This window comes from Bufo bufo, chromosome 5 (assembly GCF_905171765.1).
Source record: "Bufo bufo chromosome 5, aBufBuf1.1, whole genome shotgun sequence".
Lineage (NCBI taxonomy): Eukaryota > Metazoa > Chordata > Amphibia > Anura > Bufonidae > Bufo > Bufo bufo.
This window is the reverse complement of record NC_053393.1, coordinates 447,838,396-447,860,921: the sequence shown is the minus strand read 5'-3', so window position 1 is coordinate 447,860,921 and position 22,526 is coordinate 447,838,396. Positions and strand designations below refer to the sequence as shown.

Genomic DNA, 22,526 nt, shown 5'->3' with positions numbered 1-22,526 from the left:
AAAAAAGTGCAATGAGCCGGACCGTGGTACGGTTACACGGACGCCAAATTATGCAGTGGGTCCGGATATGGGTATAGAAGACTATAGTTTTGTTTGTGACACCAATTGCAGCGTGCGCAGGGTACTAACACAGGGCCCTTTAAAAGGACACTGACAGGCCAATAGAGCATATATAGTGACATATATTCTTCTATTGGTCTTAAAATGCTTAATTAAACTATACCATTTTCTCTTTTTTTTCTCCCGACGCAGTGAAATTTCGCACATGCCCAGTACTATCTTCTACTGGAGCTGGAGGGTGCCGGGGACCTTATCCGGCGCAGGCACGGAGAGACAAGATGAAGCTGATGCCAGGAAGATAATACTGGGCATGCGCGGGATTTCGTCGCGTCGGGAGAAAAAAAAGCCGCCCAGTACAGTGAATACTAATGAGCTGGGCGGCACTAGGAGACGGCAGTTGGGGCGCGGCTGGGCACAGAACTGAATGAGGGACAGCCCCTTGGGCACAAAGTAAGGTAATTTGCATATTGATAACAACACTTTTATAAGCAACGGAAAGGCAGCGAGGGGTGATAATGGTATAGTTTAATTAAGCATATTAAGACCAATAGAAGAATATATGTCACTTTATATGCTCTAATTCGTATCCTGTTGGCACACAGCTCGATCCTGTTCGTGACGCCAAAAATGCAATGAGCTGGACCGTGGTACGGTTACACGGAAGCCAAATTATGCAGTGGGTCCGGATATGGGTATAGAAGTCTATAGTTTTGTTTGTGACACCAATTGCAGCGTGCGCAGGGTACTAACACAGGGCCCTTTAAGGTGTTGTAACTCACGTACCAGGTTAGGAATGCCAGAGTGGTGTAATGTCTCTGTATGGTAATGACAATAGTGTCAACTGTGTCTTCTACCTTGGTACGGCTGGACTCCTGGATCCTGGCTCACTTGCAATAAAATGAGTGTGGTGCTAGTAGGAGTAATAGAGGGATTTTCAGCAGAAATTGAGATCCAGACTTGGTAAAGTTCAAACTGGTCTTTACTTGATGCAGCTTTCATCCAAATGAGATACAACAATAGTCTGAAGTGCCAGCAGGTATTGGCAATGTGTGGCAGGAATTTTATCTTCTGCTTCTATCATGTGCCTAGAGCTCTTTGCAGGATAAGTCGTCTGCTTGTGGCTCTGTAATGTGGCAGGAATTAATATCCTCTGCGCTAACCGTCTTCTGCTGTATTGGGGACTGACTAGCTGAGGAGGAATTTGGCTTCTCCTGGTCTCTGGACGGTACTCACAGTACTCAGTTGTGCTCACAGGGTATGCTTCTTCCTAGAATACTGGAGATGGCTGCTTGCTTTCCACCAGCTGAGGCCGAAGGGCTCAGACTGGGAATGGTGATCTTTTGTCTCAGCCGGGGTGGCTGGCACACTCACTGAACTTCCTTCCCCACCCATGAGGCAGGATGTGGGAACATTCCACACCTCCTCACAGAGGGGGAGCTAAACTGGAATGTACCATTCCAGTCTAGAAACACTAAACTGAACTAAATCCCTGGTAAACATTGCTGCCACCTGCTGGTGAACATTGAAATTACAGAAATATATATTTAACCATTCTTTCAATGCACAATTGAGAGAATGTGATGTAAAATTACACAGGATGACAATGTTAATGCCCTTAACAGGTTGTAGCGGGGTAAAAGAGTTTCGTAACATAACTCTGGTATGTTACAAAAGCGGGAGAGAAAATAAAATTGGTGGTTGGTCAGCACATCACAGTGCACAGGTACACGTTGCCATGGCTGGAAACACAAAAGCAAAAAAACAAACAATGCAACAGCACTGTGCAAACACAAATAACAAAGTAAATACAACAGTGCAATCCTCACTATAAAAAATGTCAAATGCTAATGCTGCATCATAAATGTGAGATTCTTGGCAAATACATTTTGTACAAAATTATTCGTGCCTGTCCACCGGCATCAAGGCGATCTCTTTAGGACAGGAACCGAACACTGAATACCACATTCACTGGTGCCATACGGCCTCCATTAAATTCTGGGAATGCAGGTTCCACATGTATGCCGAGCCCACACTATATTATACCTTTTATTTAGAGGAATCAAATTCAGGGCACTTTACTGAGGTAGTTTTGGCAGTTCACAAGCAGTCAGTGTTTTTAATAAGGTCTGTTTTTCTCCAGTAGATACACAACTTTTCCAAGGCTGAATATGGAATAGCATGCTGTAAGATGGCTGACTGAGTCTCCATTAAATCCAAACAACTTCCCCAATCGGCCAAAGGGGTGCAAATGTCTCACATTATGCACTGCAGTCCCCAGGCTGTGGGGCACAGATGCTCAAACATATGGCCAGTCCGTTATAGAAGTGTGATGGGTGCTGAAGCAACATGCCCTCTCCACAAGCAGCAAGGTCTGCTGCCATCATATATTCTGTAAATCTGGTGATTCTTTTTTTTTTTTCTCCAGAGGCTTGGCACTTGTAATAGGCATGCAGGGTTGGAAGGTCCTTGAAGTAGTAGGCCTCACTCTGCACAGGCACATGCAGCTCCTCTCACTTCGTCTGCTTGCTTCCACTGAATAGGGCCAGGTAACTAAGCTGTTTTGCCATGTTGAGCTCTTGGAATCACAAAAATAGCACAGAAAAGTACATTAACTATTTAGCAGTGATTCACTGGGTCACTGCATTTGTGTCGCCATGTGCTCACACCCATTACTATTTTTTTTTTTGTGTGAGGGCTCATTTTTTGGCATGGCATCTTAGCTATTATAATACAGCCAACAACCACAAATGGTGGTAAGGGCACTACTCCTGTACCATCGCCATAACGCACTATTACCTCAATTCATAGTTCCCATGACGTACAGTAATATTACTATATCACTGGACAAGAGGTTCCCCTATTCAGGATCCCCTTCTTTTGGTCAGAGTGGAGAGAGGTTACAAAGAGTGTCTCTGGTCAAGTTCTGTTCTACCACAGACAATCTGAATGAACACTGTGTAATTCTCCACTTCTCCTATGGTGGCGCTGCAGTGAAATTGAACACTTACTGCTAGGTTTGGCAAGAGGTTACAGCTGATTGGTGGCAGTCCAGCAGAGAAACACTTAAAGGGGTTGTCTCCCCTCAGACATTGGTGATATAAGACTAGGTCCCCTCCGAAGTGAACTTAGAACAGCCACGGCCGCCTTCCATTCATTTCTTTGGAAGTTCCGAGGACAGCCAAGCGCGGCCTCAGCAATTTCCGGCAGTTCCATGGAGGTGAATGGAGCAGTGCCCACACTTAAGTAAGACCCGCACCTATCTGGCATTGGTGGCATATCCTAGCGATATGCCATCAGTGTCTGAAGTTACTCAACCCCTTTAAGACCACCATATTCCTGCCCCCCGCTGGCATCAGGTGCGGCACAATTATTAAGAGGCGCACACCTTTTATTAACTGTGGTGCATCTGTGCAGATCCTTGTGCCAAAATGAAAATTTACTGCATATAAGCAACGGAGCTGGAGAAGATTTCTGATATAACAGATTATAAGGGCAGCTATGGCTGCCTCCTCCTTGCCCGCTTTTGTAAAGTGTAAGCAGGCCTGTAAACCCCTAAGAGGCATGGCACACTCCGAAATTTTTTGCCAGTCTTCTGGCGTACAGGGGGTGATAAATGTCCCCCTCTGTGATCAGCTTATATTTACGGGACACTTGTAATGATTAAAGGGGTTGTCTCATCATGGACAATGGGGGCATATCTCTAGGATATGCCCCCATTGTCTTATAGGTGCGGGTCCCACCGCTGGGACCCGCACCTATATCGAGAACGGAGCCCAGCAAGGTGGTGGCTGGAGGACTCCGGTCTGGCCACCACCAAGCCGGCTCCGCATAGAAGTGAATGTGAGCGTACCGCGCATGCGCGGCCCCCGCTCCCATTCATTTCTATGAGGCGGACGGAAATAGTTGAGCCAGCGCTCGGTTATTTTCGGCGGCCCCATGGAAAATGAATGGAGGGCGGCTGCGCATGCGCAGTGCACCCTCCTTCACTTGTGGGGCTCTGTTCTCGATATAGGTGCGGGTCCCAGTGGTGGGACCCACCCCTCTAAGACAATGGGGGCATATCCTAGCGATATGCCCCCATTGTCATGATGAGACAACCCCTTTAAGGATTGTGGAATGAGGAGAACCCCTCATTCTCATCATCCAGGACTAGACATCTACTGTATGTGGAACCATTCATTTCAATGGTCACACCTTCCCCGCTGTCATTACGCCCATTTAGGAGTGACTGATGTGCCAAAGTGATCTACTCTGTAGAGTCCTGCTTCCCGGCCATGCGCAGTGGGGAGTACCTGCTATGTGCACCACAAGTCTCAGGGCAGCATTGCAGTAACCAGTCCCGTCCACTACACAATGGATGGAGCTATGTAGCTCTGAATGGTGAAAATGGAGGAGCCACAAGCTCCAGCTCTAGTAACAGCCTCCCCCAGCTGAGATCGGGGAAGCTGTTATAGTCCAGTCATAGCCCAGAGCCTGCTTTATCAACGATACCTATCACTGGTATACTCCAATACAGGCCTGCAGGTGGCAGCACTGCATTAAGATATACTGAATGCTGTGTTCTGTGATGGATAAATATCCATCACAAAATACAATTGACAAACTAATGGTTGCAAACAAGGGCGGATGCGATGCTTTTTTCACTGATGGTTGCTAAGAGATGTTGCTTGTAAACCCTTAGTTTTTTATCACGCGCGTGAAAAACGCATCAAAGCGCATTGCACCAGCACAGAAAAAACAACGCAATCGCAAACAAAACTGACTGAACTTGTTTGCAAAATGGTGCGAGTTTCACTGAACGCACCCTGAACGCACCCAGAGCCAATCCATCACGCTTGTGTGAAAGAGGCATTAAAAATGTCCGTTTTTAAACAGACTTTTTTTCACTGTTGTGTGCATGAAGCCTAAGGCTAGGGTTACACGGCGACAAAAAGGGCACAACTACATTGTGACATGTGTCTTGCAACATTCATGTCGTACCAAAGTTGCGCAACATTTTTTATAATGATAGTCAATGGTGACGCACTGCGACAGTCGCTCAAAAATACAGCTTAGGGCTCTTTCACACCTGCGTTATTGTCTTCCGGCATAGAGTTCCGTCGTCGGGGCTCTATGCCGGAAGAATCCTGATCAGGATTATCCTAATGCATTCTGAATGGAGAGTAATCCGTTCAGGATGCATCAGGATGTCTTCAGTTCCGGAACGGAACGTTTTTTGGCCGGAGAAAATACCGCAGCATGCTGCGCTTTTTGCTCCGGCCAAAAATCCGGAACACTTGCCGCAAGGCCGGATCCGGAATTAATGCCCATTGAAAGGCATTGATCCGGATCCGGCCTTAAGCTAAACGTCGTTTCGGCGCATTGCCGGAGCCGACATTTAGCTTTTTCAGAGTGGTTACCATGGCTGCCGGGACGCTAAAGTCCTGACAGCCATGGTAAGTGTAGCGGGGAGCGGGGGAGCAGTGTACTTACCGTCCGTGCGGCTCCCGGGGCGCTCCAGAGTGACGTCAGGGCGCCCCAAGCGCATGGATCACGTGATCGCATGGATCACGTCATCCATGCGCATGGGGCGCTCTGACGTCATTCTGGAGCGCCCCGGGAGCCGCACGGACTGTAAGTATACCGCTCCCCCGCTCCCCGCTCCTACTATGGCAACCAGGACTTTAATAGCGTCCTGGGTGCCATAGTAACACTGAAAGCATTTGGAAGACGGTTCCGTCTTCAAATGCTTTCAGTACACTTCCGTTTTTCCGGATCCGGCAGGCACCTCCGGCAACGGAAGTGCATGCCGGATCCCAACAACGCAAGTGTGAAAGAGGCCTTAGGCTACTTTCACACTGGGTTTTTCTTTTCCGGCATAGAATTCCGTCACAGGGGCTCTATACTGGAAAAGAACTGATCAGGCATATCCCCATGCATTCTGAATGGAGAGTAATCCGTTCAGGATGCATCAGGATGTCTTCAGTTCAGTCGTTTTGACTGATCAGTCAAAAGATAAACCCGCAGAATGCTACGGTTTTATCTCCGGCCAAAAAAACAGAAGACTAGCCGGAATGCCGGATCCGGCATTTTTTCCCATAGGAATGTATTAGTGCCGGATGCCGCATTCAAAATACCGGAATAGTCCTTCCGGCCTGCGCAGACCAGTAAAAATGTGAAAAAAGATACAAGATGGACCCGTCTGTCCGCATGACAAGCGGAGAGACGGATCTGTCCTTGCAATGCATTTGTGAGACGGATCCGGATCCGTCTCACAAATGCTTTCAGTCAGCGGAAGATCGGTGGATCTGGCGGGCAGTTTCGACGACGGAACTGCCTGCCGGATCACACTGCCACAAGTGTGAAAGTAGCCTTAGGCTACTTTCACACTGGCGTTTTGGTTTCCGTTTGTGAGATCCATCATGGGCTCTCACAAGAGGTCCAAAACGGATCAGTTTTGCCCTAATGCATTCTGAATGGGAAAGGATCCGCTCAGTTTGCCTCCGTTCTGTCACCATTCCGCTCTGGAGGCGGACATCAAAACACTGTCTGCAGCAGTTTGCTGTCCGCTTGACGAAATTGAGCCAAACAATGTAAGTCAATGGGGACGGATCCGTTTTCTGTGACACAATCTCAGACATCCCAACCTGCAAAAACTCATTTCAGGGAGGTTTTCTTTTTTTTTCTTTCACAAACTTTTTATTAAATTTTCCAAACACATGCAGTATCTGCACACTTTGCTCTATGGTGTGGAGGACCGGGCTCATCACCCTGCCCCAAATTATCATATTTATGTATATAATTAAAGGGATTCTGTCACCACATATAAGTCCTGTGAGCTAAACATATGCTCATGTCCAGGGCAGCATTCTGATTTCTAAGGTGGCCTTATAAAAGCTATTTGTGGCTTTATTCTGCGGAAAAACAGGTTTTACTAACCTGTCAATCATTGAATTAAGGTGCCCAAGCAGGGGAGGTCTGTGGATGCATGGTGCCCGGCCGCACGCATCGCCATTCGTGCCCAGCGCCGCCTTCTACTCCTCAGTGCCGCCTCTCCCTCCCTCCCCCTCCTCCCGCTTTGAGATCCCGCGCGTGCGCACAGGCTCAGCCTGATACGCCGTTGCGGACTGCTGGCATCGGCTTCTTCTTGCACTGTGCGCACGCGCCGAGAAGGGGACACTGCTACAGGTTGCCGGAAAGGTTTACTGTGAGTAAACTAGAGATGGGAAGTTCCGTCTCCCATTGACTTTCAGTGGAGTTCATGACGGATCCGTCTTGGCTATGTTACAGATAATGCAAACGGATCCATTCATGACGGATGCATGCGGTTGTATTAATGTAACGGATCCGTTTTTGAAGATCCATGACGGATCCGCCCAAAACGCGAGTGTGAAAGTAGCCTTTGATGGACTTTTTGAGACTGTTGTGTCGCAGTCGCATCTCACCACCATTGACTATCATTATAAAAAACGTTGAGCAACTTTTCTGTGACAAATGTCGCCATGTAGCCCTAGTCGTGTATGGAAAACTGATTCGCCCAATGCATGTAAAACTTGGGTAAAATCAGATAAATCCCCTCATTGGCAGTGGATGATAATGAAGAAATATTTTTCCACAGACTCCAGAAATACCGCAGTACTACTCGTGTATGGACGATAGCTGCAGCTCTGGTAAGAATCTCCCGTGCTGCGCCTCCTAGCGGCAGCGAGCCGTCATTCGCACGGAGGGGGCGGGGAGTGACGTAGCTGTGCCGCCGTGTACTGGCTTCAGAACGTGTAGTCAGCGACCCTCAGATGCGCGCTCCCGCCTGGCTCTTTCCAGTGCGCTCGCTCGGGGGCGCGCCGCTGCTCGTTCACGGGAGCGCTGACGGCGGCGGTGCTCACGGAGAGTTCTTGAGGAAGAGAAGGATCGCGGGTCACATGTGAGCGGTTATTACCTCCTGTCTGCCCGTCAGCCAGTGACAGAACGGCAGAGCGCAGCCGCAGAGGAGCTCCGAGCACGGCTCACCTCGTTATCCCCCTCTCGTCTGACAGACAGCGCGCCCGGCAGAGGTGAGTGCCTGTCGCCGGTCAGTAGCGCTGTGATTTGTGTCCTGACCGGGGGAGGCGGCATGTGCGGGCTGTCTGCAGCTCTCCGGCCCCCGGTACCGGCTGCTAGTGCTCCTCCATACGAGACATGTGGCTGCAGCGTGTGTCCTCTGCGCCTGCACATACATGTGCTGTCTGGTCTGCACCGGGGGAAGCCCTCTCCATCAGTGCCCGGCAGGGGGGGGGGTCTGCAGTGCAGGAGAGGTATGAATGATTACATGGTACGGGGGTCTCTTGTCGCCGCAAGGGGGTCCCTTGTCGCCGCAAGGGGGTCCCTTGTCGCCGCAAGGGGGTCCCTTGTCGCCGCAAGGGGGTCCCTTGTCGCCGCAAGGGGGTCCCTTGTCGCCGCAAGGGGGTCCCTTGTCGCCGCAAGGGGGTCTCGTCGCTACGTTGGGGGGTCCCCCTTCACGCCACGTTGGGGGTCCCCCTTCACGCCACGTTGGGGGTCCCCCTTCACGCCACGTTGGGGGTCCCCCTTCACGCCACGTTGGGGGTCCCCCTTCACGCCACGTTGGGGGTCCCCCTTCACGCCACGTTGGGGGTCCCCCTTCACGCCACGTTGGGGGTCCCCCTTCACGCCACGTTGGGGGCGGTGGTCCCCATTCCCACTTCATGGTGTAACATTGGTACTTTATGGGCACACCGTGCAGAGCCTACTGGTGGTGATGTGTTACTGGTAGGCGGCCTACTCTAAGTTGCTGTGCCAGGGGCTGGCACTGGATGTGCTCGGGGAAGCTCTGCAGTCCATGGCGTAAAAGTAGTGATGTAGGGTGCCCTGTATACTGGGGGTCGGGGGACTGATGCCACTTCTGTAGTCTTTCTGAAAAGGATGTGCAGGGGACGGCTGGCAGCGGCTGTCATTAGGTCAGTACTGCTTTAAGACCACTGGCAGCAGAAGGCGGCATACTGTACCTCTCGGGGCATCTGCCAGCGGGTTTACTCTTGTGGGCATTTTCTAGATTACTTATGGCGTGAGCTTTATAAAAGACATCTGCATTTCCCACGGTTGGAGAGCCGCCCTGTTCCAGGGCACTTTTTCCCAGGTGCCACCTTTAATATACTGTTTAGGAGAATGGTATAAAGGGGCACAGTGCCCCCAGCTTCACATAGGAGCTGCTGTATAATAAAGGCATCTGTAAGATACCCATTCTCTCCACTGAAGGAAATGGATCCCGGCTACGACCTGTGGGTTTCCCCCTCGACAGCGTACATTGGCCCAAGGACACTTTGCTGCCCATGTGAATGAACAGGGATGGGTTGTGTAGCAGAAGGTCTCTTCATTTCATGATTTGGGCACGCATTCGTCTGGCTCAGATCGGACCATGCTGACACCTTCATGGAGTTGACATGCTCTCCCGTGCTGCGGTTTCCTCCTGCACTGACAGTCGGCTTTGGATGAAACTGCCTGGGATGTGTGTCTGGGTACAGGGAGGTGGAGCGGTGATTACAGCCTGTGTACATCGCTGTAGAATATGTGGGTGCCATAACACAGTGGTCCCCAACCTTTTTTGCACCAGGGACCGGTTTCATGCAAGACATTTTTCTCACGGACTGGGGGGGGTCACATGTCGGGGCGGGGGATGTAGCGGAGGTTAGTCACGCAAATAACAAAATACAATATTGCCAATAATACTGCTACACCATAATCCCGTTTAGGCCCCCACTCGGTGACTTACAGGTGAGGTCTCCTCTGGCTGGAGTCGTTCTCTTTCCTTTTTTCCCTCAGTCTTGCACAGATCACGTCTGTGTTGACCACAACTTCTTTCTGCAAAATTGAACACACCTATTTAGTATTAATGCCTCAGTTTATGCCTCTACTTAGTAATCATCCCCATTTACTCCCCAGTAGATATAATGCCCCACCAGTAGTTCCCTATTTACATATAAAGCCTCCAAGTAGTGATATCTTTACATATAATGCCCCCCCGTAGTGGCCTCTATACATATAATGCCCCCCCCGTAGTGGCCTCTATACATATAATGCCCCCCCCCAGTAGTGGCCTCTATACATATAATGCCCCCCCCCAGTAGTGGCCTCTATACATATAATGCACCCCCCCAGTAGTGGCCTCTATACATATAATGCCCCCCCCAGTAGTGGCCTCTATACATATAATGCCCCCCCCAGTAGTGGCCTCTATACATATAATGCCCCCCCCCCAGTAGTGGCCTCTATACATATAATGCCCCCCCCCCAGTAGTGGCCTCTATACATATAATGCCGCCCCCCCAGTAGTGGCCTCTATACATATAATGCCCCCCCCCCCAGTAGTGGCCTCTATACATATAATGCCCCCCCCCCAGTAGTGGCCTCTATACATATAATGCCCCCCCCCAGTAGTGGCCTCTATACATATAATGCCCCCCCCCCCAGTAGTGGCCTCTATACATATAATGCCCCCCCCCCCCAGTAGTGGCCTCTATACATATAATGCCCCCCCCCCCAGTAGTGGCCTCTATACATATAATGCCCCCCCCCCCAGTAGTGGCCTCTATACATATAATGCCCCCCCCCCCCTGTAGTGGCCTCTATACATATAATGCCCCCCCCCCCAGTAGTGGCCTCTATACATATAATGCCCCCCCCCCCCAGTAGTGGCCTCTATACATATAATGCCCCCCCCCCCAGTAGTGGCCTCTATACATATAATGCCCCCCCCCCAGTAGTGGCCTCTATACATATAATGCCCCCCCCCCCCAGTAGTGGCCCCTATACATATAATGCCCCCCCCCAGTAGTAGCCTCTATACATATAATGCCCCCCCCCCCCCCCCACCCAGTAGTGTCCATAAACCAAATAAAAAGACCAAAGTACTCTCCTAGCTCCTGCTGTCATTCTTCCACCCTGCTGCTGCTACAGGGTTTCTGCTGGCGTGATGTCATCATGCCGCCTGTGACCCGAAGCAGGAGGTCAACAATGATGTCATCACGACCTCCTGCACTTTAGCACAGCCTCATATGAGGCTAAACGGTGGAGCACAAGAACCAATAGTCCCCGCCCCCCAACAACAGCGCTCCCCGCGGACCAGTACCAGCTGCCCTCCGGTGAGTGGGTACCGCTGCTATAACACATGCATTATTACTGGCTCTGGATAGTGTACATCCAGCCCGGGTTCTTATGTTTGCGGGGGACACGTTTGTGGCACTGCCAGGAATGTTTGCTTCCTTTTACTCTATCGATAGCGGTTTATGTAGTCTGATCTCTCACAGAGGACCGGACACGTCTGTTGTATTAAAGAGGACCTTTCACCGATTCTTACCCTATGAACTAACTATACAGATATGTAGAGCGGCGCCCGGGGATCTCACTGCACTTACTATTATCCCCGGGCGCCGCTCCGTTCTCCTGCTATGCCCTCCGGTATCTCCGCTCACTAAGTAAGTTATAGTAGGCGGAGATTTCAGTCACTAAGTTATGGTAGGCGGTTATTTTCTCCCAGGCTGTGAGCTCTGCAATGCGATTGGCCAGCGCTAGGGCAGACTCCGCCTACCATAACTTAGGGAACGGAGATACCGGAGGACATAGCAGGAGAACGGAGCGGCGCCCGGGGATAATAGTAAGTGCAGAGAGATCCCCGGGCGCCGCTCTCCATGTCTGTATAGTTAGTTCATAGGGTAAGAATCGGTGAAAGGTCCTCTTTAAGTACTTGCATCCCTCATGTAATAATTCTGAAGCATCTAGTCTTATGTCTGTATGTTGTGCCATTCCTTTATTATTTCTACTAGAAGTTATGAATGAATTACTAGCGGCTTGCAAAGAAGGGCCACATGGCTGTTACCAGTTGTGGTGGTGGGGGGGGGGGGGGGGCGCGGGTGTCCTTGCAGCACTAATTGGATAATGTCAGCCTGTGCATGGACCCCCCCAACTTTAACACCGAGAGGGACCTTTATTATAAACTGCTAGTAATTCATTCAGTTTCAGTACGGCCTGTTTCACACTGCTGGCAGGCTGTTTCGGCACAGACTGCTGGGAATCGGCCAGACAGAAAACGATTGGCGCAGCTGTATTTGGCTGTTTCTCGGCCAGACTCCATTATTGTTAGTGGAGCGGGTGGCATACCAGCAGCGTCCGGCATATGTCAGATCCGGCAGGCTGTTCCCATCTGGAAAAGCCTGTCTGATCGGCAAACACAAGTATTTAACAAGCCTTAGGCTACCTGCAGAAAAAACGGCAGTGTAGGGGCTCCTGCACACGACCAGCGGATCCTCGAACCATGGATACCGGCCAAGTGCTGATGCAGTGTTTTTTTTTTTTTTGTTTGTTTTTGTTTTGTTTTTTAGCCTTAAAGGATTGGCACAACATAGTCATAAGAATGGGTGCTCCAGAGTTATTACATGGGGGATGCAAGTAGTGACTAAGGGCTCTTTCACACTTGCGTTATTGTCTTCCGGCATAGAGTTCCGTCGTCGGGGCTCTATGCCGGAAGAATCCTGATCAGGATTATCCTAATGCATTCTGAATGGAGAGAAATCCGTTCAGGATGCATCAGGATGTCTTCAGTTCCGGAACGGAACGTTTTTTGGCCGGAGAAAATACCGCAGCATGCTGCGCTTTTTGCTCCGGCCAAAAATCCGGAACACTTGCCGCAAGGCCGGATCCGGAATTAATGCCCATTGAAAGGCATTGATCCGGATCCGGCCTTAAGCTAAACGTCGTTTCGGCGCATTGCCGGAGCCGACATTTAGCTTTTTCAGAGTGGTTACCATGGCTGCCGGGACGCTAAAGTCCTGGCAGCCATGGTAAAGTGTAGCGGGCAGCGGGGGAGCAGTGTACTTACCGTCCGTGCGGCTCCCCGGGCGCTCCAGAGTGACGTCAGGGCGCCCCAAGCGCATGGATCATGTGATCACATGGATCACGTCATCCATGCGCATGGGGCGCTCTGACGTCATTCTGGAGCGCCCGGGGAGCCGCACGGACTGTAAGTATACCGCTCCCCCGCTCCCCGCTCCTACTATGGCAACCAGGACTTTAATAGCGTCCTGGGTGCCATAGTAACACTGAAAGCATTTGGAAGACGGTTCCGTCTTCAAATGCTTTCAGTACACTTGCGTTTTTCCGGATCCGGCGTGTAATTCCGGCAAGTGGAGTACACGCCGGATCCGGACAACGCAAGTGTGAAAGAGGCCTTATACAGCCATGTTTGGAGAGGTGACAGGTTTAAAGGGGTTGTCTCACGTCTGCAAATGGCATTTATCATGTAGATAAAGTTAAAGGGGCATTCCAATTACAGAAAGGTGTCCCCCATCCAAAACTATTAGATCGCTGGGGTTCTGTGGATTGTTTGTGGTTGGATCTCGGCTGAGTTCCTGGTGCTTCCATAGCCTCTTTGAAGTTGTCTTTCCTTTTCCTTTTGTATTTTGTTTGGGTTCTGTGTGTTGCATTTCCCTATTGTTTGCATTAGGCCTGAAGTAGACTCCTGTTCGTCCTTCCTTTTGGAGTACCGGGGTCCTGTAGGGCTAGATAGGACTCTAAGTATTCCTGCGTATGAACTCGCCTACATTTGGGGTCTGTTCATACTGGTAGTCAGTCAGGATTTTGGTTAGGCTTTTCACTAGGAGGTGTCCATCTTACTTCCCTAGTTCTCAGGCCTGATTCCCTGTTTCCCTCTTCCCTCCTATGCTTGGTGTGGTGACGGCAGAGGAGGCAATATGGACACTCGCAATACATTCGTAAGTGTCTCTGAATATGGACACTCGCAATACATTCGTAAGTGTCTCTCTCTCTCTATAGCGCTCACACACACCTACCTTCACAGCCTTGCATGGTAGGTTATAGTTCAGACTAGGGTTGTTGCGGGTATCGAAATTTCGATACCCAATCGATACTTTTGTCCCGGTATCGATACGATACCGGGATTTCCGTTTTTTCGATACTGGGCTGCGCTTCTGCGCAGTCTAGTATCTCTGAACATGAGCGCGCTGCTATCGGCGCGCTCATGTTCTCTCTCAGCAGCACGGGGAGAAGGAAGCTGTCCTCCCTCCCCCCTGTGCTGCTGCCGCTGCCGGCAATGAGAAGAGAGGGGCGGAGGAGGGGCGGCAATGAGAAGAGAGGGGCGGAGGAGGGGCGGCAATGAGAAGAGAGGGGCGGAGGAGGGGCGGCAATGAGAAGAGAGGGGGTGGAGGAGGGGCGGCAATGAGAAGAGAGGGGCGGAGGAGGGGCGGGCGCACTGCGCCACCAATGATAGGATTACTATCGGAGCGATGGGAGGAGACATCAGCTTCACTAGTGGACGTTCCTTTTCCCTGCGCTGCGATTGGACAGCGCTACAGCCAGGGAGAAGGAACGCCCACTAGTGAAGCTGATGTCTCCTCCCATCGCTCCGATAGTAATCAGCAGCATGTGGAGCAGGAGAGGAGACAGTAATGGGGCACTGCGGGCGAACGGAGCGGCGCCCAGAACTAAATGGTGAGTGCTGAGACATCGCTGGGCGCCGCTCTGTGTGGCCTAATAGTGAAAGTCTGGACTCATATACAGTAGTCAGTCTTTAACACATACAGGAGGCGGGTGCCGGCAGCAGAATCGCATTGCCGGCACCCTGCCCCTGACAGGGAGCTGCTGATCTGCTAGTACCCGCCTCCTGTATAAAGGGGTAAAATCATTGGTGGTGCAGTGTGCCCCCCCCCTCAATCCCCCCATCCCATTAAAATCATTGGTGGCACAGTGCGCCGGCCCCTCTCAACCCTCCAGTATTAAAATCATTGGTGGCAGTGGCCACAGGGACCTCTCCACTCCCCCTCATTGGTGGTGCAGTGGCAGCTTCTGATCGGAGCCCCAGCTGTGTAAGCCTGGGGCTCCGATCGGTTACCATGGCAGCCAGGACGCTACAGAAGCCCTGGTTGCCATGGTAACATCCCTGATGCTGTGTGCACAAAGCACAGAGCAGCAGGGACAGTGTGGAGTCCTATTCACCCTGATAGAGATCTATCAGGGTGAATAGGAAAAGGGATGAAAGATCCCAGGTTCTAGCCCCTAAGGGGGGAAATAGTTATTAAATAAAAAGTGGAAAAAAAAAACCCACTAAAATATGAAGTATAAATCACCCCCCTTTTCCCAATTTCACATATAAAATATATAAATAAACATATTACATCGCCACGTCAGAAAAGTCCAAACTATTAAAATCTAAAAAAAAAATCTAGGTGGTGAATGCCGGAACAGAAAAAATAAAATAAAAACTGCGCGATTCGCCATTTTTAAAAATGAGGAATGCACGTGGGTTTTTTTGTTTATTTTTTTCGCGTGGTATCGAATGGTATCGAGTATCGCAATACTTTTTCATGGTATCGAAACCGAATCAAAAATTTGGTATCGCAACAACTCTAGTTCAGACAGATGTTACAGATATGACCTTATGTAAACTCTTGCCTGCGTTGTGTCATAAAGCAGAGGTGGGGCGCTCTACCAGTATCTCAGCAGGTGTGGGATGTGGCGCGGTCTCGCACTGCATTGTCCCGTCTTATCTTTTCCTCGGCAGCAGGCTGTTGGCGGAGCTTACCGAGCTGATTGTTGCTGCTGCTTCTTAGAATCCTCATGGCCGTGATACTGATACTGTAAATGCTACCGTGTAGGCATTATGTCGGGACTATGGGAGGTGCAGTAAGTATGGTTCTCCTCTGACTTTTTTATGGCACCATTCTATTTTGTAGCATGTTTCCAGTATATATCTCCGTTGTCACTGGCATGGGCTGTAAGTTGTCAGGTGCAGGCTGCTGTATCCTCCTCTGTGCGGGCATCTCTGTGATAGCGCTCTGTTCACGCTGCAGTTGTGGGTTGTATTTGGCACACGTTTGTGCCGCCTAGCTACTTTCACATCTGCGCTTTCCCTTTCCGCTATTGGGATCTGTCATAGGATCTCAATAGCGAGGGGAAAACGCTTCAATTTTGTCCACATTCATTGTCAATGGGGACAAAGCTGAACTGAAGGGAACGGAAGAAACCAGAATACATTCCCTTCCGTTTCATTGCGTTCCCATGACACACACACAAGCGCTGCAAGCAGTGTTTTTAAATACGTCCTGAGATGCGTAGCAAGACAGATCCGTCATGACTCACAATGTAAGGGCTCATGCACACAAACTTTTTTTCTTTCTTTCTGTGTCACTTACTCCATGTGCATTCTGTGTCCGTATGTCTGTTCTGCAAAAAGATAGAACATCTCCTATTATTGTCCGCATTACAGTCAAGGATATGACTGTTCTATTAGGGGCCAGCTATTCCAAAATACGGAATGCAAACAGACGTCCGTAATTTATGTGCAACGCAAACTACAGTCGTGGCCAAAAGTTTTGAGAATTAGATAAATATTGGAAAAGTTGCTGCTTAAGTTTTTATAATTGCAATTTGCATATACTCCAGAATGTTATGAAGAGTGATCAGATGAATTGCATAGTCCTTCTTTGCCATGAAAATTAACTTAATCCCAAAAAAACCTTTCCACTGCATTTCATTGCTGTCATTAAAGGACCTGCTGAGATCATTTCAGTAATCGTCTTGTTAACTCAGGTGAGAATGTTGACGAGCACAAGGCTGGAGATCATTATGTCAGGCTGATTGGGTTAAAATGGCAGACTTGACATGTTAAAAGGAGGATGATGCTTGAAATCATTGTTCTTCCATTGTTAACCATGGTGACCTGCAAAGAAACGCGTGCAGCCATCATTGCGTTGCATAAAAATGGCTTCACAGGCAAGGATGTTGTGGCTACTAAGATTGCACCTCAATCAACAATTTATAGGATCATCAAGAACTTCAAGGAAAGAGGTTCAATTCTTGTTAAGAAGGCTTCAGGGCGTCCAAGAAAGTCCAGCAAGCGCCAGGATCGTCTCCTAAAGAGGATTCAGCTGCGGGATCGGAGTGCCACCAGTGCAGAGCTTGCTCAGGAATGGCAGCAGGCAGGTGTGGAAGATGGCCTGGTGTCAAGAAGGGCAGCAAAGAAGCCACTTCTCTCCAAAAAAACATCAGGGACAGATTGATCTTCTGCAGAAAGTATGGTGAATGGACTGCTGAGGACTGGGGCAAAGTCATATTCTCCGATGAAGCCTCTTTCTGATTGTTTGGGGCATCTGGAAAAAGGCTTGTCCGGAGAAGAAAAGGTGAGCGCTACCATCAGTCCTGTGTCATGCCAACAGTAAAGCATCCTGAGACCATTCATGTGTGGGGTTGCTTCTCTTCCAAGGGAGTGGGCTCACTCACAATTTTGCCCAAAAACACAGCCATGAATAAAGAATGGTACCAAAACACCCTCCAACAGCAACTTCTTCCAACAATCCAACAACAGTTTGGTGAAGAACAATGCATTTTCCAGCACGATGGAGCACCGTGCCATAAGGCAAAAGTGATAACTAAGTGGCTCGGGGACCAAAACGTTGACATTTTGGGTCCATGGCCTGGAAACTCCCCAGATCTTAATCCCATTGAGAACTTGTGGTCAATCCTCAAGAGGCAGGTGGACAAACAAAAACCCACTAATTCTGCCAAACTCCAAGAAGTGATTATGAAAGAATGGGTTGCTATCAGTCAGGAATTGGCCCAGAAGTTGATTGAGAGCATGCCCAGTCGAATTGCAGAGGTCCTGAAAAAGAAGGGCCAACACTGCAAATACTGACTCTTTGCATAAATGTCATGTAATTGTCGATAAAAGCCTTTGAAACGTATGAAGTGCGTGTAATTATATTTCACTACATCACAGAAACAACTGAAACAAAGATCTAAAAGCAGTTTAGCAGCAAACTTTGTGAAAACTAATATTTGTGTCATTCTCAAAACTTTTGGCCACGACTGTACATACGGTTGTGTGCGTGAGCCCTAAGTCAAGGGTGACAGATCTGTTTTCTCTGACACAAAAGAAAACGGATCCTTCCCCTATTGACTTACAGGGGTTTGACGCTGGGTTCACACCTGAGTGTTTTACAGCGCGTTCCTACGAGCTGTAAAACGGTCAACAGGCAAGAACCATTGATTCCCTATGGGAATGGTTCTCACCTGAGCGTTTTACAGCGCGTACGAACGCGCTGTAAAACGCCCTACGTCCCAAGAAGTACAGGAGCTTCTTTGGGGCGTAGTGTCGCGCGTTCCTGTACATAGACTTCCGGGAATGGGCGTTCGCTTGCACAGGAGCCGCGTATGTGAGACGCCTGTAGAATCGCGCATACAGAGCACTTCATCCAGTACGCTCAGGTCTGAACCCAGCGTTAGAGACGGATCCGTCATGGCTATTTTAGAGATAATACAACCGGCTCTGTTCAGAACAGTTGTATTATTATGACGGATCCAGCAAAAACACAGATGTTAAAGTAGCCTCATGCATTCGCTAGACATATGCAATACATTTTGTGCATCTTGGGCTCTTTTAAGCCAGAACATGAAATATCAATTTGCTCCATTGTCTAATTTTGAAAACGTACCGTATATGCCGGCGTATAAGACGACTGGGCGTATAAGACGACCCCCAACTTTTCCATTTAAAATATAGGGTTTGGGCTATACTCGCCGTATAAGACTACCCCCTGAATGCCCAGCCCTCCCTGTCTTCAAGACGATCTTCTCCAGTCCAGGGAACTGACTGGGATCTGTGGATGGCACTGCTATGGGGAGGGGGATCAGTGGATGGCACTGCTATGGGGAGGGGGATCAGTGGATGGCACTGCTATGGGGAGGGGGATCAGTGGATGGCACTGCTATGGGGAGGGGGATCAGTGGATGGCACTGCTATGGGGAGGGGGATCAGTGGATGGCACTGCTATGGGGAGGGGGATCAGTGGATGGCACTGCTATGGGGAGGGGGATCAGTGGATGGCACTGCTATGGGGAGGGGGATCAGTGGATGGCACTGCTATGGGGAGGGGGATCAGTGGATGGCACTATATAGCATCTTATGCTATATGTGTCATCCACAGATCCCCCCCCCCCCCCCCCCATGACAGTGTCATCCACAGATCCACAGATCCCCCCCCATGACAGTGTCATCCACAGATCCCCCCCCATGACAGTGCCATCCACAGATCCCCCTCCCCATAAGTGTCGTCCACAGATCCCCCTCCCCATAAGTGTCGTCCACAGATCCCCCCCCCCCATAAGTGTCGTCCACAGATCCCCCCCCCATGACAGTGCCATCCACAGATCCCCCTCCCCATAATAGTGTCGTCCACAGATCCCCCCCCCCCCTAAACACTGCCATCCACAGATCTCCCTCCCCCCATGACAGTGCCATCCACAGATCCCCCTCCCCGACGCTCAGAGGAGTATACATTTATTAATTGTAATCTTTAACTTTTTAAATGAGCGCTCATGTCTTTACTAGGGTACCTTACTCTCAGCTCTGGTAATAGGCAGTGCGGGCGGCGCTCACTCACTGACGTCACGCGCCTGCGCCACCTAGTGGGAGGAGCAGGCACGTGACGTCAGTGAGTGAGCGCTGCCCGCACTGCCTGTTAGCGGAGCTGAGAGTAAGGTACCCTAGTAAAGACATGAGCGCTCATTTAAAGTTAAAGTTACAGATTACAGTTAATAAATGTATACTCCTGTGAGCGGCGGGGCCCTGTATATTCTAACCCCCAGGCAAGCGTCCCCGTCACCATGGGAACGCCTGGGGGTTAGAATATACCATCGGATCTGAGTATACCGGGCGTATAAGACGACCCCCGACTTTTGAAAATAATTTTTAGTGTTAGAAAGTTGTCTTATACGCCGGCATATACGGTAATAATTTTGTTGAAATCTAGTTTCTCCATAATTCGCAAATTTTACACCACAGAACCGGCGCACGTCACTTATAAATTCCCCCCTTTGCTCTTTCAATACAGAAAAAAAAAGTCCCGCTGACCAAGTGCGTCATTAGAGGAAGCTGACTATTAAACCTCTCGATGTACATACGGTATATGGTGTGTAGAGCTTAAAGGGAACCTGTCATGTGGATATTTGATTATAATCTAACTAATTATGTACAATCATTAACTACTAAAAAGTACCTTAGATGTATTAACTTACTGGTGTGACAGATGGTTACCTCATAATATACACACAAAGATGCCACATGCCGTATGCTAATGAGCTGATTTGAGTCCAGCGTGATGTCAGTGAGTCCAGCGTATATTTAATTAATAGCTATAGCCACTCCCCTGCCCACCTGCTGCTGATTCATATGGAAAATAACTGTCATTCAGCAGCAGGTAGGCGGGAAGAGTCAGGAGCTCATGAATATTCATGACTCATCATTATCAGCTGGAGCTTTTCAATACAAGATGTTGGCAGATTGACTGGGTCAATTAAAGAAAGCGACCCAGCATTTTGCTAAGAGAATCAGTCACTTATTTATGTTGCCCTTAGTTAGGACACCATAAAACTGGTGACAGGTTCCCTTTAAGCGCAGTGTGAACGGAGGCTTTTATTTTATATATGGCTTGAAAGTAGTTGCGCGCTGTACATTACTCCCACTGCCTGTGTGATTTGGCGTGTAGAGGTCCGGGCTCTGGGACGTGCATGACCATGGGAGCGTGTCACAGAGCCACTTACAGTATCTCACAAAAGTGAGTACACCCCTCACATTTTTGTAAATATTTTATTCTGTATTTTCATGGGACAACACTGACGATCTGACACCTTGATACAATGTACAGTAGTCAGTGTACAGCTTGTATAACAGTAAATTTGGTGTGCTCTCAAAATGACCCAACACACAGCCATTAATGTCTAAACCACTGGAAACAAAAGTGAGTACACCCTATGTAAAAATGGCCAAATTGTACCCAATTAGCCATTTTCCCTCCCCGGTGTCATGTGACTCGTTAGTGTTACAAGGTCTCAGGAGTGAATGGGGAGCAGGTGTCTTAAATTTGGTGTTATCAGTAGGGGTGTCGGGTGTTGTGCTCCCACAATCTGATATTAAAGGGAATCTGTCACCTGGTTTGAGCATATTAAGGTGTTACTACTGCCATGTACAATAAAATACCTTATTTCTTGCTGTAGTCCTAATTTTTTGTTTCATGGTTTCATTAGCGATAAAATCAAATGAGTGTCCAAGGTGCCCAGAGGGGCGTTATTATCCTATTCTGGAGCCCAATAACTCCCCCGTACAGTGCCCAGACCGCCATCCTTTAGAGCCCAAGCACGCCTCTTCCTGCATAAGTAACTGCCCACACCTGAACTCTTTGCCGCCGCCCCCTCATTTTGTTTTTAGTTGCCTATTATTAAAAATATTGAGCTGTTCTGTCACAAAGTGTTAACTTTTTTTCTAGCGTTGTGACTCGTACTTTCACTTTCACTCTGTGCTTGTCATTTAATTACCCTTATCTCTAAACTACTGAGAGGTCATAAACACTTATTTAACCACATTCTTATCAGTAAGGCTACTTTCACGCTAGTGTTTTGGTTTTCTGTTTGTGAGATCCGTTCAGGGCTCTCACAAGCGCTCCAAAACAGATCAGTTTTGCCCTAATGCATTCTGAATGGAAAAGGATCCGCTCAGAATTCATCAGTTCAGTCTCCATTTCGCTTTGGAGGCGGACACCAAAACGCTGACGAAACTGAGCCAACTTGAACACCATTGAAATTGTGTCATAGAAAACGGATCCATCCTCCATTGACTTTCAATGGTGTTCATGACGGATCCGTCTTGGCTATGTTACAGATAATACAAACGGATCCGTTCTGAATGGATGCAGACGGTTGTATTATCTGAACGGATCAGTCTGTGCAGATCCATGACGGATCCGCACCAAATGCGAGTTTGAAAGTATTGTATGCATTTTTGCTGGGGATTGCCGTTAGCAACAGATCAAATGCCCAGGAATTGCTCCCCCGGTTATAAACACGCCACAGTGTTTGGGGGTTTTGAGCATTTCCTCCTATTTAGGCCACTTTATTTCAGTTATTTTACAGAAAAAAAGGACGCCATATTTTTAATTACGACCAATTAAAATAAAAAATAATTTTAGCTCAAAATGAGTGCAATGAAATAAATAAAATAAAATTGTCCCCAAAGGTGTACATAGCTTTTAAGCTAACTTATGATCTAACTGTTTAAGGGCATCTGCCACCAGATTGTCAGCAGTTATCCAGCTGACATGTGCACGTCAGCTGAATGTCATTTGTTTAGTCCTAATTCTTTATGTAGTCTTAATGTGTCTAAAAATTCACCTTTTATAATATGCAAATAAGGCTCCGTGCTCTGCCTGCTTTGCTGCGCCCCCTAAGACTGACAGGTCAGGCAGTGAAAACCATCTTCACTCATGGCTCTGAAGTCTGGCGTTTGGCGCACACTCTGCACAGAGATGGAGCGCAAGTGACTGTATCTTTCTTCAGTGTGGTGTACATTTTTAGCACACTGACCCTTACAGTTCAATGGGGCCATGGGATCTTCTTTCCTGATCCAAGAATGTCACTACAGGTTTTTGTTTTTTTTG

The 22,526-nt window shown here is 48.9% G+C and overlaps 1 protein-coding gene across 2 annotated transcripts in view; it reads left to right on the top strand.

Moving 5' to 3' along the window:
• The first annotated feature begins 7,797 nt into the window (after nucleotides 1–7,797).
• The window catches only part of PALS2 (protein associated with LIN7 2, MAGUK family member), a 147,705-nt gene continuing 132,976 nt past the window's right edge, over nucleotides 7,798–22,526 (top strand). The window contains exon 1 of one of the 2 annotated variants that reach the window (XM_040433636.1): nucleotides 7,798–8,090. The gene's annotated coding sequence lies outside the window, so the exon portion shown is untranslated. The remainder of the gene's footprint in view (nucleotides 8,091–22,526) is intronic. The other variant, XM_040433637.1, reaches the window with a different exon arrangement.